A 7,331-nucleotide genomic window follows, 5' to 3' on the forward strand; every position below is an offset into this window, starting at 1 on the left:
TTTTGGATTGCTACTGCTCATTAAAAAAAAAAAATTGAAAAGATGTTACTGCACATTTCTATTGTATGTTTTGTGCTGATAAGCTAATGGGAGTGTTTATATGACGTGCACAGAGCATTGAAACGAGAGCCCAAAAGCCGGGGCGGCTCTTTCACCGATACATTCTCACTCCTCTCACCTTGGGTTCTGCTTCCCCAACCTATATGTCTTGTCTGTCTGCCCAAGTTAGATTGTAAGCTCTTCTGAACAGGGACCATCTATAAATGTCAAAATGTACAGCCTTTCAGTGATAAATAGAGGTAGTGAAGTGCAAATATTTTGTCAATGCATATGTTTCTTTACACCGCCTCATTAACTCGCTTCCAAACTAATGACATGAGGTGACTGCAGTTTTCATGTTCTTTCAGTCTCTGCTGATACTGCATGGTGTTTCAGACAGAAGAAGGCATTGACAAGAACTCATGATCCATCTGATCTAGGAATACATTCTATTACAGTTCTTTTTTAAAATAATATTGGTCTTTTCAGCAGTTTTGGTATGTGAACACCAAGGTGTAATGTAAGCTCAGCACGTGGTAGCAGAACATCAGGGCTGGAGAAGATGGGCTCTCTGGTGGCAGAAAGGGCGAGGACGCCCACTGAGCAGAACTGAAAGCTGTGGGAGGTGGGTGCAGTGTGGTGAGTCAGATGCTCCAGTGCCGCAAAATAATTCCTGGGGTTTCATCTCACCCAGAACATTTGAAGTGGTGTTCTTTAGCACTCTCCAGACCAGTAGAGGTTAACTTTACGAATGGGTATATATCTAATCATGACCAGCAGGTGGAGACTGAAAACAAAACTTTGGGACAGTATATCCTAGCCCCTCCTCTCTATTTCCCTCAGTCTTCTTTCAGTCTCCAGCAGGTGTTGAGTGATCTGTACCCATCTCCCTTGGTAGGGCTGTTGGAATTTGTTTAGGGGGTTTATTGTCCCTGTTTTTAGCCGGACGGAGCTTGGGCGGACTCTGTTTGGGGGTTCGTCCGACCTCGGGGGTGTTAAACCCGGCGGGTCACGAGCGGGGTCCCTCCCCCCACTTCCTCCACCTCCCCACATTTTTTTAGAGGAGCCTCAGCAGTAAGCCTTGCCCCCTAAGTCAAGCAAGGCATATTGCTTCGAGAGCCTGTGGAGTCTGTTCTGTAAAAAAAAAAAAAAAAAATCCTGAGGTAGTGCTGGTCTGAAGGGTTGTTTCCCTTTAAGAAAACTGTATTTTACTGTATTTTTTCATGTAACCAGCACTTTTTTATAGCTAGGTCGCGTATGGAGCAATTGTGCCCTTCTCCGGGGGAGTAGGCCACAATTTTAGTCCAGCCGCGAGGCACTCGCGGCCGGCCTGAACTCGGCGGTTTGGGTCGGTGAGGTGGTGGAGCTCCGTCGGCAGCGGCTGCAGGCGCCCAGAGCTCCCCGCCGATGGTGCCTCGCGAGTCGGCTTGGAGCAGTGGGGAAGCCCGGTCTTCCACAACCGCCCACGGAGGGATTCCCCGAAGGATTCCCTCTCAGCTGATTTTTTGACAGCTGATGCCGGCTTGCCTGCTTTAGCGGCTGAGACTATTCAGGTTTCTCAGCCGCTTCAGGCTATGGAGGGAGCTTTTTTGGCGGGAAAACCGCCATCTTCTCTGTCTGGCCCCTCCATTTTGTCTTCCACCTCAGGTGACCTTCCCCCTGTTTTGACTATGCAGGGGTAAGGTTCTGCTGGGTCCCCTGCTGTGGCAGGGAGTCCCTTGGGACCCTCGGGGGGTTTTTCTCCTGAATTTTTCTTTTCTTTATGCAGAGCCTATTTTCAGGCGGCTGGGGGTCCCGGTTGCGCCCAGGGGGTTTCGGGGGGTGGGTTTTCCTCCGCGCTCCCTGCGGCTTTGCCTCTTTCGTCTGGCGTGACGTCCCCTCCGCCGCCTCCCTTGTCCAAGCGTCCGCGGGTGTCGTGGGACGAGAATTTGTGGTCGAAGGAACGGGTCGGTCTGGAGGAGGACCTGGACCCTTCTGAGGAGTTCCAGGACTCTCTGGAGGGGACGGAAGCTGGCGGCGGGTTGTCGGATTTCCCGTTCTCCAGTGACGAGGCGTCCGTGGTGCGCCTTTTTCAGAAAGATGAGCTGCCTGACCTTATTCAGCAGGTTTCTTCGGTTTTGCGTTTTGAGGACGCGCCGCCGGAGACTCCGCGTGTGGGGGACCCCCTGTTACGGGGGATCCGTTCCGTTTCCCGCTCTTTTCCTATGCATCAGGATATTCGGGATATTATTCTGGAGCAGTGGAAAACGCCGGAGACGCCGTTTCGGCTGGCGCGCAGCATGGCTCGCCTGTATCCCATTCCGGAAGGGGATCGGGCTACGTTAGCTTCGCCAGTCGTGGATGCGGTGGTCTCGGCAATTTCCAAGCGGCATACCGTGCCTGTTGAGGGCGGTTCTGCCTTGCGGGACTCTGAGGAGCGCAAATTGGAGAGCATCCTTAAGCAAAATTTTCAGGTCTCTGCCTTTGGGGTCCAGGCGGCTATTTGTGGGGGACTGGTCGCTCGCGCCGTGTTTCGGTGGGCGGAGCGGATCTTGGATCGAGAGTCTGACGACTGGTCTCTGGTGGATCAGGAGGTAGCGAAGATTGAGATGGCGGCCTCATTCCTCTCAGATGCTCTATATGACTTGGTGCGGATCTCGGCTAAGTCTATGGCTTTTGGCGTGGCCGCAAGGCGTGTGTTGTGGCTGCGCGCTTGGGCGGCGGATGCTGCGTCCAAAGCTAAGCTTACTAAATTTCCCTTTCGGGGGTCGTTTTTGTTTGGAGAGGACTTGGATAAGTTGATTCAGACTTTGTCGGACTCGAAAGTTCCCCGTCTGCCGGAGGACCGTGCCCGTCCGGCGTCTCGGGGGGGTGCGGCCCGGGGGCGTTTGCGGGATTTTCGCAAGTATCGCCCTGGGCGTGGGGCTGCTTCTTTCCAGTCTCCGGGATTTTCCCGGGGTCGGTTCTTCCAGCGCATGCAGCCCTTTCGGGGGGCCCGTCGGGGGGCAGGGAATCCCTCCGCCGGTTCCCCCGCTTCCCGTCCTGCACAATGACGCCTTGCCGGCGCCCCCTTTGGTTCCGGTGGGGGCCCGGCTGCGCGAATTTTTCCCCAAATGGGCCGAGATCACGTCCGATCAGTGGATCCTGGAGGTGGTGCGGGACGGTTATGCCCTGGAGTTCGCCCGCTCTCTGCCGGATTTTTTTCCTCGCTTCTCCATGTCAGACTCCGGGGAAGACGCAGGCTTTTCGCCAGACCCTTCAGCGCTTGCTAGATCTCAGGGCAGTTGTTCCGGTGCCCCCTCCGGAGTGGGGCACGGGCAGGTACTCCATTTACTTTGTGGTGCCCAAGAAGGAGGGGACCTTTCGGCCCTTCCTCGATTTGAAAGGGGTCAACAGGGCTCTCAAGATTCCCTCTTTTCGTATGGAAACTCTGCGGTCGGTCATTCTGGCGGTTCAGCCGGGGGAGTTTCTCACTTCTCTCGATCTGACGGAGGCCTACTTGCATGTTCCCATTCGGGCCTCTCATCAGCGTTTCCTGCGCTTTGCGATCTTGGGTCGGCACTTTCAGTTCTGTGCGCTTCCCTTTGGGCTGGCCACGGCTCCTCGGACGTTCACCAAGGTGATGGTGGTCGTCGCGGCAGCCTTGCGGTCGGAGGGCATCCTGGTACACCCCTACCTGGACGACTGGTTAATTCGGGCAAAGTCGTTGCAGGAAAGCTCCCGGGTTACTGCTCGGGTGGTGGAGTTTCTCCGGTCGCTGGGCTGGGTGGTCAACCTTTCCAAGAGTCGGTTGGTCCCGGCTCAGCGTCTGGAGTACCTAGGGGTGCTGTTCGACACCTCCTTGGGGAGGGTCTTCCTCCCAGAGGGCCGGGTGAGCAAATTGCAATCTCAGATTCGCCTGCTTTTGGCGTCCCGGTGTCCTCGGGCGCGAGATTTCCTCCAGGTCTTGGGGTCGATGGCGGCGTCCCTGGACGTGGTGAGGTGGGCGCGGGCCCACATGCGTCCTCTCCAGTATGCTCTGCTCCGGAGGTGGTCTCCCCAGAGGCACGGGATGGATGTTCCGGTCCCCCTGCGAGGCTTGGCGCGCTGCAGTCTGCGTTGGTGGCTCCAGACCCCTCACCTAGTTCAGGGGGTGGGTCTGGATCTCCCGCAGTGGACGGTGCTCCTGACGGATGCGAGTCTCCTGGGTTGGGGGGCTCAGTGTTTGGGTCACTCAGCTCAGGGCACCTGGTCCGCGGAGGAGGCCGCCTGGTCGATCAACGTGTTGGAGACCAGAGCGGTCCGTCTGGCGCTGTTGGTTTTCCACTCCCTGTTGCTGGGCAAGTCGGTCAGAGTGCTGTCGGACAATGCCACGGCGGTGGCTTAGGTCAATCGTCAGGGGGGCACCAAGAGCACTCAGGTGGCGCAGGAGGCGGCTCTGCTCATGGTTTGGGCGGAATCCCATCTGCTGGACCTCTCGGCCTCTCATATAGCCGGAGTAGAAAATGTTCAGGCAGACTTCCTCAGTCGTCACTTTCTAGATCCAGGAGAGTGGTGTCTCGGCGCCGAGGCGTTTCAGTTGATAGTGCAGGCTTGGGGGCAGCCCCTGATGGACCTGATGGCCACGGGTGGCAACGCCAAAGTGCCCCGCTTCTTCAGTCGTCGCAGGGACGGTCTGGCCGAGGGTCTGGATGCTCTGGTCCAGCAGTGGCCAACGGAGGGGCTGTTGTATGTGTTCCCTCCTTGGCCGCTGGTGGGCAGAGTGCTTCTTCGCATTGTTCACCATCCGGGTTTGGTGGTGCTGGTGGCGCCGGATTGGCCTCGCCGTCCGTGGTATGCGGATCTGGTGAGGCACCTGGTAGCGGATCCTCTTCCTCTGCCTCTCTCGGACGACCTTCTGATGCAGGGTCCCATTCCCATGTTCGACCCGTCTCCCTTCTGTCTTACGGCGTGGCTCTTGAAAGGGGTCGCCTTAGCAAGAAGGGATATTCAGACAAGGTGATCTCTACACTGTTGGGGTCCCGGAGGCTTTCTACCTCTCGGGCTTATGTGCGGGTTTGGCGTCTCTTTGAGGAATGGTGTCGGGCGTGGGGAGTGACCTCTTTTCGCGCTTATCTGCCTAACATTCTGGAGTTCTTGCAGGATGGCCTGGATAGAGGCCTGGCTTGGTCTTCTCTCCGGGTTCATATTGCGGCCCTGTCGGCCTTTCGAGGGTTGGTGTCAGGTCAGCGTTTATCGGCTCTTCCTGATGTGATTCGGTTTTTGCGGGCGGCCAAGTTGCTTAGGCCTCCCCTACGGCCCTCGGTTCCCTCTTGGGATCTTAATCTGGTTCTCTCTGTTTTGGTGCGTCCGCCTTTCGAGCCCTTGGACGACTGTTCTTTGAAGGACCTTACTTTGAAGGCGGTCTTTTTGGTGGCCATTACTTCTGCTAGGCGTGTTTCTGAGCTGCAGGCTTTCTCTTGTAGGGCTCCCTTCTTGGAGTTTTCTAGGGAGCGGGTCGTCTTGCGGCCTGTTCCTTCCTTTCTGCCGAAGGTTGTTTCTCCTTTTCATGTCAATCAATCGGTGGTTCTCCCGGTCTTGGGTGGTCGGGAGGGCTCTTCTGAGCAACGGCAGCTGCGCAAGTTGGATGTCGGTCGGGTCCTTCGCTCTTATGTGCAGCGGACCCAGGAATTCCGGAAGTCCGATCATCTCTTTGTCCTCCTGGCGGGTCCTCGTCGGGGAGCGGGCGCTTCTAAGGCTACTATTGCGCGCTGGATCAAGGAGACGATTGCTTCCGCTTATCTTCTGAAACAGCAGCCTGTTCCGGAGTTTCTCAAGGCTCATTCCACTCGGGGTCAGGCGGCTTCTTGGGCTGAGTCGTCGCTCGTGCCTCCAGTGGATATTTGTAAGGCTGCGGTTTGGTCCTCCTTGCATTCCTTTGTTCGTCATTATCGGGTTGATGTGCAGGCGCGTCGGGACGCGGTGTTCGGTGAGCGTGTACTGGTATCGGCCCTTCGGGGGTCCCGCCCGTGAGAGGGACTGCTTTGGTACGTCCCATTCGTAAAGTTAACCTCTACTGGTCTGGAGAGTGCTAAAGAAGGAGAAATTAGGTTCTTACCTGCTAATTTACTTTCTTTTAGCTTCTCCAGACCAGTAGAGGTCCCCACCCTGTCTGTTGTTGTTGTTGTTGTTGGGGCTGTTGCGCGGGCAGTTTTTGGTTTTTGCTGCGGGTTCTAGTATTTTTCTAGGGCCGGGGAGAATTGAAGAACAGCGGCTGTGGCTCGGCTGGCTTAGCTGGCGAGCTGTGGGGACATTCTTCCTTCGGGAATTTCTCCTCTGCATTTTCCAACAGCATTTTGGGTATGTTATTTGTTACTCCTTTTGGAGTATTGTTTTTTCTCTCTGTTGTTTTCCAGTTCTTGGTTCTGCTTGGCTATTCGGCAGACTGAGGGAAATAGAGAGGAGGGGCTAGGATATACTGTCCCAAAGTTTTGTTTTCAGTCTCCACCTGCTGGTCATGATTAGATATATACCCATTCGTAAAGTTAACCTCTACTGGTCTGGAGAAGCTAAAAGAAAGTAAATTAGCAGGTAAGAACCTAATTTCTCCTTTCAAGGGTTGCAATACCACGAGCTTTTCTTACATTCATGACGTGGATTAATTTAACTTCCTATTACTCCGGTTATTAGGATATTGGGTGTCCGTCTGGATAGGAAATTATCAACAATCTCAAAGGTTACTGGCCAGGTCTGAAAATGCTGTATTATACATAATGGAAGCTTCCTACTGTCAAGCCGTATTTCAACGACACTTACCCCTTCTTTTACTAAGGCACGATTAGCGCACGCTAAATGCTAACACGCCCATTATATTCTATGGACGCGTTAGCATTATAGCGTGCCTTTGTAAAAGGACTCCTTAATTTTGATTATTAGATCAGTCGCTCATTCTGGGAATACTGGACTATTGCAACATCGTACATGTGAGGAGGCCTTCAAACAAATTTCTTTCGACTTAAATTGATACAAAACAGGGATCGTTTAACATTCTATTACAGCTATACTGGCTTCCTTTTGAGGGCAGGGTGCTGTTTAAGTTTGGTTGTTTATAAGGTAGTGCATGGTACGGCCCCAGGGTATTAAGTTGATCATTTTAATTTTCCTAGCTCTCAACGTTCCTCATGTATATCAACATTATTTGAGTTTCCATCAGCTAGGGCAGTGTTTTTCAACCTTTTTACACCTATGGACTGGCAGAAATAAAAGAATTATTCTGTGGACCGGCATCGGTCCGTGGACCGGCGGTTGAAGAACACAGGGCTAAGTCGTGGGCCAGACCCCACCCATCTCTACCC

The sequence above is a fragment of the Geotrypetes seraphini genome, chromosome 8, assembly GCF_902459505.1.
Source record: "Geotrypetes seraphini chromosome 8, aGeoSer1.1, whole genome shotgun sequence".
NCBI classification, from domain to species: Eukaryota; Metazoa; Chordata; class Amphibia; order Gymnophiona; family Dermophiidae; genus Geotrypetes; species Geotrypetes seraphini.